Source organism: Dermacentor albipictus, chromosome 1 (genome assembly GCF_038994185.2).
Source record: "Dermacentor albipictus isolate Rhodes 1998 colony chromosome 1, USDA_Dalb.pri_finalv2, whole genome shotgun sequence".
Lineage (NCBI taxonomy): Eukaryota > Metazoa > Arthropoda > Arachnida > Ixodida > Ixodidae > Dermacentor > Dermacentor albipictus.
In genome coordinates this window covers 113,215,942-113,226,758 of record NC_091821.1, presented here as the reverse complement: position 1 = coordinate 113,226,758, position 10,817 = coordinate 113,215,942, and the positions used below count along the sequence as shown (strand labels likewise).

General features: G+C 47.1%; 1 protein-coding gene across 1 annotated transcript in view; it reads left to right on the top strand.

Annotated features, from left to right (window-relative positions):
• The first annotated feature begins 8,722 nt into the window (after positions 1 to 8,722).
• Positions 8,723 to 10,817, top strand: part of stumps (DBB domain-containing protein stumps) — a 166,268-nt gene continuing 164,173 nt past the window's right edge. The window contains exon 1 of the mRNA XM_070524877.1: positions 8,723 to 9,019. The gene's annotated coding sequence lies outside the window, so the exon portion shown is untranslated. The remainder of the gene's footprint in view (positions 9,020 to 10,817) is intronic.

The following is a 10,817-nucleotide window of genomic DNA, read 5'->3' as shown; positions in this document are numbered from 1 at the left end:
GGTGGCGACGAATCAGCAGACGAGCGGTCATCAAGCTTGCACAAAATTTCTGGGCAGTCACAGTTGTTATGAACGCAACTTGAAGCGAGCCGATCAGCCTCTTCATTTCCGGTTATTCCTACGTGTGAAGGTATCCATTGAGCAACGAGAGATACCCCACGTGATGTAATTTTGCTCGCAGATTCATTAATACTGCGCACAAGTGGACAATCAAGCTCACTGCGTTGTAACCTGCTAAGGGCAGCACGGGAGTCCGTAAAGATGACGACCTTCGATGTATTTAACTCCTCTAGCACGTATTTCAATGCAACATTAATCGCTGCTAGTTCCGCAGTTGTTGACGAAGTTAGATGAGGTATCTGAAAGATACGTCGTACTTGAGTTGAAGGGCAGTAAAAAGCTGCAGAGGCGCCTTGACCGTCGTTGTGTACAGATGCATCTATGAAAACTTGAAGATGATCTGGAAACTTTTCGAACAAGTGTGATTGAGCCAATTGGAATATTGCCGAAACAGCCATATCAGACTTTTTGTACATGCCAGGGATTGTGAGGAAAATGGGGAATACATGTGTCGTGATACCTTTTGGAGGCGGAGACGTATCTGAAGCAGCATGATCAGAAATGGTAGTGATATCCATAAATAATGCCGCCATTTTTCCCATGCGAGATAATGGGCGGTGAATCAGACGATCAAGGAGCGCTTGACCATTCGATGCGCGGTGCAGACGCTCAATATGATATAGAGCTCTCTGATCTGCTTGCAGCCTCAGGGGTAACTGATGCGCTTCAGTAAGTAATGCAATAGACTGCGCCTCACGAGGTAAGCCAAGCATTAGTCGAAGGGCAACGCGATGATCTCGCTCCAGTTGGGCCATCAAACTAGGTGGTATGTTCAAAAGTGGTAATGCGTACAGTATGCCTGAGAGTACAGATGACTGGTACACCTGAAGAGCCGTTGTTTGGTCGCAACCAGCACCTCGAGCAGTCAATGCGGCCACATACTTAAGAAGGGAGTGCGATTTGCGTCGTACAGATTTAACGGCAGGACGCCAAGAGATGCGATCATCCAGAATTAACCCCAAATAACGGTGTTGTCGCACCCAGTTTATAGGCGTTTCGTCAAGATACAGTCGGCTCATTGTTCGACGAGCGCGTTGTTTAGGGTGATATGCTATTGCAGCCGACTTAGTAGGTGATATGAGCAGGCCAACTTCACCCAAGTACTCCGAAGTAGCGTTGAGAGCTCTTTGCAAGCTTGCACGAAGCCGCGGACCAAGGTGTGAAGGGCCGCTTATCCACAGAGCAATGTCATCTGCGTAGACAGCTATGCTCACAGGGAAGTCAGTGTCTCGAGGCAAACGACTTGGAAGCGCGGCGAGTACCGCGTTAAACAAAAGCGGCGATAATACGCTGCCCTGTGGAACACCGCACTTCACATTTCGGTATTCACTGGTTACTCCTCCGACACGCACTTTCATGCGGCGCTCCGATAGAAAATTATGCACAAACTGGAGTAGACGAGCCGAAATTCCCGCGGTTGCAAGTGCGAAAATAATCGCCTTATGCGGAACTGAATCGAAAGCTTGCTGTATGTCTAGGAAGAGCATGTAGGCGGAATGCTTGTTTTCTTTAGCAAATTCGAGTGCTGAGACAAGGTCTGATATGCTGTCCAGAGCCGAACGGCGGCGACGAAAGCCACTCATGACATCAGGGAAAAAATTCAGCTCCTCTAGCCTGACATCTAAGTGAAACAAGACCATTCGCTCCATTAACTTGACGATGTTTGAAGTTAGGGATATTGGTCGGTAGGACTTGAGGTGTCTTGCCGGACGCCCGGGCTTTAAAATTGGTATTACAACGGACGATTTCCACTCAGCAGGGATTACACCGGTTCTCCATACTTCATTGTACTCGTCCAATATACGGTCATGGAAACTCTTATCAACGTTCCGCAATGCTTGGTACGTCACACCATCTGCGCCTGGAGCAGTGCGGCGTTTGGAGAGGCTCAGCGCGTGTCGCAGCTCCTCAAGAGTGAAATCTGCCTCGTCCATCTGGCAAGCTGGACCATAGGAAGCGGTTACGGTGCTGTGAGTTGTCAAAGAAGGAATATCGCTAATTGTGGTGTCTCTGGATGCAGGAGAGACGAAAATGTCTGCAAATGCCTCTGCTATTACCTTTGGTGACTGGCCAGTCGCTATGCTCAATGTAGCCGTTGGATTCTTGCAGATTTCAGGAGTGCGGAGAGCCTTCAGTATGCGCCATACATTTCCAAAACCACTTCCAGTATGCAACGAACTACACAAAGCTTCCCAGCTCTTGCGACGAAGCTGTTTTGTATGCCGCCGTATGGCTGCATCAAGGCGATTGTATATAGTCCAGTCGGTGCGTCGTTTAGAGCGCTGTGCCCGTCTATAAGCGCGCCGTCGACATGCGCGGAGCCGCAAAAGCTTGAGATCGGGGTTTGGTTTGCCGATATTCCGTCTTCGTTGTGCTGGAGCTTTTTGTAAGCACTCACTCATATATTTAAATAGGCTGTCTTGAGATGGTGCCTCTGAGATGAGCTGTCGGAACTTGTCCCAGTTAGTAACCGTATAAACGACATCCTGGCGACCCGCAGTATGTGTTGGTGTTAACCAAATGGGTAGGTGATCTGAGCCCCACGGGTCGGGTTCACATGACCAGGCTAAGCACACATCTCTCGTTGTTATCGCAAGGTCTATAGTGGAATGCTCCTTTCCTCTACCAATAAATGTAGGTGAACCGTCATTCAGTATTTGGAGATCGTTCTTGATAATGAACTCGTTAATCTCTTCCCCACGATTGTCTTGGGGACGGCTACACCATCGTGGATGGTGGGCATTAAAGTCTCCGCATAAAACAAAGGATGCACCACACCGAGACACTAAGCCCTCAAGTAGCGAGGTATCGGAAGAACGTGTAGGCCTGTTGTATATGCTTGCCAACGTCGTACACACACCTCTGAGGCTCACAGTAACAGCTACACACTCAAACTCATCGTCACAGAGGCCGTCTGTGTCTATAACCGCGAAGTCCAAGTCAGCACGAACGTACACTGATGCTTTTGAAGCATTGCGCGTATGCGCCGCCTCCACACACTGGAAAGAGCCACAAGCTGGTTCCGCGCATCGAGTGTTACTGTGGACACCCACGAAGCCTGGCAATCGATATTCGTCTTTCCTTACGTTAGTTTCCTGAAGCGCTATAACGTCCGGAGGAGTCTTCATAGCGACTAGTCGAAGGGCTAAATCAGCGTGCCGTGGTCGCATCGACCTGACATTCCATTGCAGCACAAAGGGGCGAGGCTGCTGACAACTGTTAGAATTATTTCTGGTAAAACGTCTAGCGAAGGCCGTCGAGGACAGGAACGAGTGCCTCCAAAAGTTGCTCTGCTGCTGACGCTGCTGGTGTCTGGCGACCGGAGATTAGAGATCTGATGACGTTGACAAGCATCTTTAGAAGATTGACAAGCTGTACATCGTCGTTGGCTGATACCGGTTTAGGTACTGTGTTTGCAGTGCTTTCCACTATGGTCGAAGTCTTTGTAGATACTTGTTCCGGCGGTTTCGATGGAAGCGCTGGCCACGATGTGTCTGAGAGGCAAAAGGTCCGCCCCCCTACTTTCTGATGTGTTGTTTCTTTGTCACTCTTTGAACGCGCTGCTTTTCCAGTTGCTGGGGCAGCACTACGGCGACGGGAGCTCTCATCTCCTGCTGCCTTCTTTATGGCTTTCTCTTTTAGTGCCTTTAGTTCATTCTTCAATGATGGACATCCTTTATCCGTTGCCAAATGTTCACCATTACAGTTAGGGCACCGATATGCCTGACTTTCACAGGAATCTACATGGTGATTCCCACCGCATTTGGCACAGACCAGATCTCTGGTGCAAAAGCCCTGAACATGACCAATCTTGAAACATTTATGGCATTGCAAAGGCCGTGGTATGAAAGGTCGAACAGGGTAGCGCACAAGTCCAGCCTTTATATGACTAGGCAGCTTTCCAGAGGCGAAAAGTATCTTCACGCACTTTGACGTGCCCAGCCTTCGGACGCTAATTATTTTGCATGGTGGCGTGCAAACGATCATGTTCTTAAAAACGTCGTCCTTTAGATCCAAGTCCACATCAGATACGACACCAGCCACTATATTTGTACCCTGTGGTATGTAGGGACGCGTGTGGACCCCACAGATTTCAGACAAACCAAGTAGTGTTTGCACCATCTTATCATCAGTCGTGTCAACGGCAATGACATTTTTCCATGGGTTCACGCGAACCTCTTGGATTAGTCCAGGGGCAAGTTTGAAGAAGAAATCATTAAGTTTCTGTCGAGAGATAGCATTCAGGCTTACCATCGCGTCGATGGGAATGAAAGCTACGGTCGTAGTCTTGATGGTGCTGTATATGATAGTCCCTTCACTTGAGGACGACGCCGGATACGTCCGTCGTGGGCGGCGGTGTTTGACAGGTATGAAACCATCCGAATCTTCCGATCTTGAGTCAGAAAGCTCGGAATCAGTAGCGTCGGATCCTACTGCCGAACTGAGCCGCTTCCGAGCCGCAGGCGGTCTATGCTGACCGCCAGACGCGTCCAAGACCATATCTTCCATGGCAAGCTCCGCGGGGAGGATCTCCCAGCAGAGTAGAAGACTTCCGGGTTCAGCACAAACGTCGTTGCCTGCTACTGACGCACGAAAATAATGTGAACAGAGAAAACTGCAGCACCAGAGGAAAACCAGCAACCGAGCACAGTAACTTCGTCGTCGTCTTTCAAAGAGCATCGCTGACAAACACGAAAACACAGAAATATACACTGATTAATTAGGCACACTGAAGGCTCTACACGCGAAACCCGAATGTGAACCCCTGATAGGGGATATTTTAAACATGGTAGCATTAAACAAATACGGCTGGTCAATTAGGTTTTGCTGGGCACCAAGCCATGTTGGTATACCGGGTAATGAAGCAGCGGATAGGTGTGCATCAACGGCAGCGCGCAAATACATAACAAACACGGCGCTTCAATATCGGCATAATATCGAGACACTGTAAACGTTTACGTGGTGACTACGAAGTTCACTGACCACTCATCTCAGGTATTCTAACAGCCCAACTTGTTGCTACGAGTGCAGTCCGTCGTTTTCGAAATCGCAAGACAACAATGAATTTTGGCGCTGAGAACTATTGGCCAGCCGCAAAGTTCATTTTACCAGTCACACCTCAGCTTTTTCAGACACAACTTTACACGTATGACTGGGCCCAATATTGATTACAATGTTCATGCGTAACTACACTTGTATAAAAAACGCAAACATATAAATATCGTCTTCTTTCTCCCCAAACCGCGGCAATTTCGCGCTTCTCAAATTTTTCTGTTACAGCTTCGACGCCAATGATACTTAATTCACTGTAACCACATAAAGCAAACCTTTAGACATGGTAGTCCTTAGCTGCAACCGTAATGGCTGCACCGATTACTTCCGCGGTACATCCCTCAAGGAAGCACGGTACAGTCTTGAACGCTAGCGCTCTGGATAGAGCCGGCCGACAAAGTCACAGAGTTTTCGGGGAAAGTCCGCCTACTCTGACCAAGCACAGAGCAGCATAGGTGACCATCGGGAGACTTCTATTATACCACGGGGGCCGTTTCTGGGAAAGGGCGCGAAGGCAGGGCTCGACACGCGCGCCTTTGTTCGAGTGACGTAAGGTTTAGCACACCTGGGAAGCTAAACATTTTGCCAGAATTTCTCTTTGACTTTCCTCTAATAAATATTGTCTACATATACTGCCAGGTTTATTAAAACCAATGTTTAGGGTCAACTGCGCTGCTTCTTCAGTTGTAAAACAACGGATGGCCATGAAGTGCAGGTTTATAGAACATCTTGATAATGAGAATGAATGGATTCCACTCAGGCTGGTAAGCTTGTTTTCCTGGTATTGTATGCGGACTTGGATAGATAAGAGAGGAGCGGTTAGTGGATGCATGGACTAGGGATTGCAAATCGACGCTAAACACTGAAGCCTATTATAACTGTGCGTCACCTCTTTGTTTTCTCTTGGTCGTGGTGCTTGCGCACCACGACCAAGAGCACACATTTGAAACTCTCCCGAATTTCACCTGTGTGCTGGGCGTGCGGCGAAAATTCGGGAATTGTCACACTTCCTTAATGGAACTGGTAGCTTCGTTCTAAAGATTTTTTTTTTTTTACAGCTAAGCTTTTATGGGCTACTTTCCCCACTAGAGTGTCCGCGTGTAGAAAAAAAATGCCGAAAATAGTGCAATGCCGGGCCGACCCGTGGCGGAAGTGAAGCAGGTGTTAAACACTCCTCATATTTGAGCCGATCCCAAAGGTAGTGCAATGCCGGGCCAACCCGCGGCGGAAGGGCAGTTCGCTATTAAGGGGCCCACACTCACAGCTTCGCTGGTCATCCTTCTTCACAGAGTGGAAGGGCACTGAGAATGTTTTTTTTTTATGGTATATTCGCGTAGAACGGAGAAGGAACTCTTCCGTGCGGAACAGTGAGACAAAGATGTCGATTTAGTCACGAGAAACTGTTACATTACACAAACTTTATTCATCTGTAGTTTTCCCCTTCCCTTTATTTCAGTGATGTAGATAATTTTGGCGCCACTGCAGACGTACTTGGGGACCGATTTCTTTGGTACCGATGGTATGGGTGCAAGGCCGTCTGGACTGTTATGGACTACTTCGTCACCTTAAAAAGGCACAAGCATGCGACATCTTTCCATAACCGTATTAAAGAAACGAAAAGAAAGTCTTATTCTAAGCGCGTTTTGATTCTAAGTGCTATCCCGTAGTTTAGAGTGTAAGGAGGAGAACGGATGCTTAAATTAGTGTCAGCACGTTATAAATTTGCATCGTTAAAGATTGAGAGAGGGAGTGGAATGCAGGTTCGTCACTAAAGAAGTTCTGTTTGAGTCTGCAAGTGTTATCAACTTGCTGTTTCCGCTAAACATTCATCACGCACAAATTCTCCAAAGGAGCAAAAAACAAGCTCGAGCCACGTTTATACAAGAGAGGGTAATGGCCATGCCATTCAGTCGGTGTTCAATTATCCCTAGAATGTCGCGCCTTTCACAGTTCACCATTGAAAGCAGCGCTAGGGATTTCACGATCGAACGACTAACTGTAGGGAAGTGGCTGCATGGGAGAGGCTGAAAATGAACTTGGCGATCAACACACGCACAGCACACCACAGCCAAACACAGGAGATTAGGCTTTTCAAGAAAGACGAAATGAATGAAGACCACGTGCGCCTCGCTTACAAGGACCCTCGTTGCCGACTCTAGCCACCGCGTTCGGGTGCCCCTTGAATGAGGCTACAAGCAACCCAGCGTGTGGCCTCGAATGCGTGAATGGTGCGTGTTCAAGCCAATTTCAAAAAGCGCAAACGTGTTTGACGGGCCACGGACTGAATGTTTACCCGCCCCTCCAGCGACAGAGTAAATGAGAGAGGAACACGGCGGCATGGTCTTGTGCGTTGAAGCTCGGCAGCTTTGATGTCGAGGAACTTTCTTGGGGATACTGTCTTAACAACATAATACGTATAAAATCAGCTGTTTTGGCCTTTTTTCTGCGCTGTGCAAAAGAGCGAGCGAGACCACGTCTCAAATCGTGCGCCGAGTCGGCATTACGCATGATTTGTATAGATTTGCAACTTTATGTCAAGTTATTTGCATGTCTGTAAGCGTATGTAGTATTTTTTTTTTATTCGGACCGATTGGGACAGTTGTCGATTATTTTTTGCTATCTACCTTGTCCTTTCATCGAGTGTTTTCTTTATACATGTGTGTGTAGCTGCGATTTTGGGATAGCCGGATTTTTAATAGACAAGCTCTTCATGCTGCCGCAGTTAATAAACCGCAAAAAAAGAACGTCCGTACGGGAAACTGTGGAACTAAATAAGTACATATTTACTTTCAGTTTTAAAAGCCTCGGCTTTATTCAGCATGAAGCCCTTGTTAGTACAATGGCTTCATGGTTGCAACATGGTTAAACGTGGTTGCAACAGCAAGCACATTCGAGTAGTTTGGACAAGTTTGAGCCTCAGCGGGGAAGTCTTAATAAGGTGTTGCCTTGAGCTGATTGGTTAGGTTCCATTGTGTTCCATACTGAAAGCGGCTCAAAGGGCCCGGACGAGGGAGAATACGAGACAATTGTGGTCGGAGCTTCAGACTTGGCCTTGTCTTTCGAGCTCTGCACTTCCACACCTCAACATAATAATAATAATAATAATAATAATAATAATAATAATAAGAAGAAGAAGAAGAAGAAGAAGAAGAAGAAGAAGAAGAAGAAGAATGTATCCAGGAACAACATGGTGGTCTTGTTACTGGCGCACGTGAGGAATGGTATAACATACGTATACAGAGTTATGCATACATCAACAAACCGCAACAAAAAGTGCGAATTCCTTACAATTGAGGTTTAGAATACATAACATACAAAAAAATTGACGTTTCTGGAAAAAAAGTGGCAGTTTCGCCCGAAAGGCAAAGCATTGATTGCGATAGCAAATTACTGAACAGCTATAGGCACGAGGGTTGCAATGTGGGCTTGTTGGTAATGCATCTTCAAGCGGAGTACGGTAGTGCGATTAAAAGACGGAACAAAAGAAGACACAAAAGGGGCACCGCAAAAGGGGCACCGCACCGCTACGAGCATGGTCACAGGAATGCCTTTCTTCTTGCTGCAGGCTTTTTTGCTGTCGCAAATCTCGCCGATGTTATCCTGCCTTGGCTGCAACGTCACCACCGGCGCAGGAATTTGCGAAGAGCCGGGCTGGAACCAGCGTGAAAACATCGTCCAACCGTCATCGCCTTTTCCAACCCTCGACCGGATCTTCGCCTGGCAACCCCATGCCACTATCTGCGCGGAAGCATTGCCTTGGCTACAAAGGCACCCAACCTTCACGGACCACTTGGGGCACCACACCGCTACGAGCCTGGTCACAGGAATGCCTTTCTTCTTGCTGCAGGTTGGTTATTTGCCGGGCGCATCATGTACTCGCTCTAGCGATCCATGCTTACTTGCGGTGTCGAGCCCCTCAGACACATTCAAACGTTGCCAAGTGTTTTTGTATCGGTGCATGTGTTCTTTCGCCGTCAATGCTTACTTTGACTCCTTGCTTCTTGTTCTGTCAGGCGACATCCAGTTAAATCCTGGTCCTCCCCCGTCCCTTGACTCTATTGCTGAGTGTTTGTCACGCTTAGAACTTGCACAAAATTCCGTTCTGTCTGAACTTGCAATGATTCGCGCTTCCCAGTCGAATTTCCAAAGCTTGGTCAGTAGCCTTTCATCGCGCGTTGATGCTCTGGAAAAAATTGTCGCAACGAGTCAGTGCAATAATGTCAGTCTAACGCCTAATTCAAACTCGGATATTCACAGCCTTTCATCCGAAATTCGAATCCTCAAGGAAAAATGTGACAATTCTGAAAACCGACTTCGGCGAAATAACCTGCTGTTTTTCGGACTGCCCGATGCGGCGGATGTAACATGGGAGCAATCTGAAATGGCCGTAATTTCTTTCTGCTCAGGTAAGTTAAGCATATCAATCGATTCCGCCAACATTGAAAGAGCGCATCGCTTAGGCCGCTTTGAGCAAAGGAAGAAACGGCCAATAATAGTCAAATTCTCGCATTTTAAAGATAAATGAAAAATCCTTTCTGCTGGCCCTAAGCTCAAGGAAACTGACTTTTCAATCCGTGAAGATTTTTCAGCGCGTGTGCGTACAGCTCAAAAGAAACTTCGTGCGTTCGGTAAAGAAAGTGGCTTAAAATACAAAATACGGTATGATAAGTTAACCATGGGTAACAAGCAGTTTGTCTACAATGCTGATACAGATTCCATGCTAGAGCATGGAATCTGTATGGGTCAGAATCTAGAGCATGGGTCATAGCGGTCACTATCTGCTTCAAGGCTCCCCTCCCACCGTCAGCCACTCTTGCCGCCGTTACGCCCACATGTTTGTGAAACTATGGCGTTTGTTTTAGCAAACATTCGTAGCTATCTTCCCAAGAGAGAGTCAGTGGAAACTTTTCTTGATGACAACGGCACCGATATCGCTATATTTACAGAATCGTGGCTCTCCGAAAATATCCTAGACGAGGAACTGCTTGACAACAATAAACCGTTTTTCATCTATAGACGTGATAGGGTTTCGCACAGGGGTGGGGGTGTTTTAGCCTTTATTAAAACCAGCCTTAATTCTTCTCTTCTTACGACTCATTCCTGCCATGAAATTCTTTGTATCAGAATTACCCTTTCCACAACCACATTCATAGTTATTGCATGTTATCACCCTCCTGACAGCGTCAGTTCCTTTACTACTGATATTTACTCGGTTCTGCTCGATCTTAATACTCGTTTTCCTAAAGCCAATAACATCCTCTGCGGTGACTTTAATTTCCCTGACATCGACTGGGGAAACTTGTGCGCATTTTCTCGTCAATCGAAAGATTTCCTTGACGTTGTCATGACATTCAACCTCAGCCAAACAGTAAACTTTCCCACACTTGGCAGTAACACCCTTGATTTAGTCTTTACGTCCAGCTTTGAACTCATCCAATCCATGTCGAGCACTGACGGTTTCAGTCACCACAAAACAGTTATTTTCAACCTATCACTTCCGTTTCCCCAACGGCAGCGCTCTGTTAAGTTCATTCGCGATTATAAAAAGGGAGACTTCGCCCGTATCAACTCACAGCTTGAGAACTTTTTTTTTTCATTTCAGGCTATCCGCATCTAATAGGTCTGTCGAGGAAAACTGGCTAGCT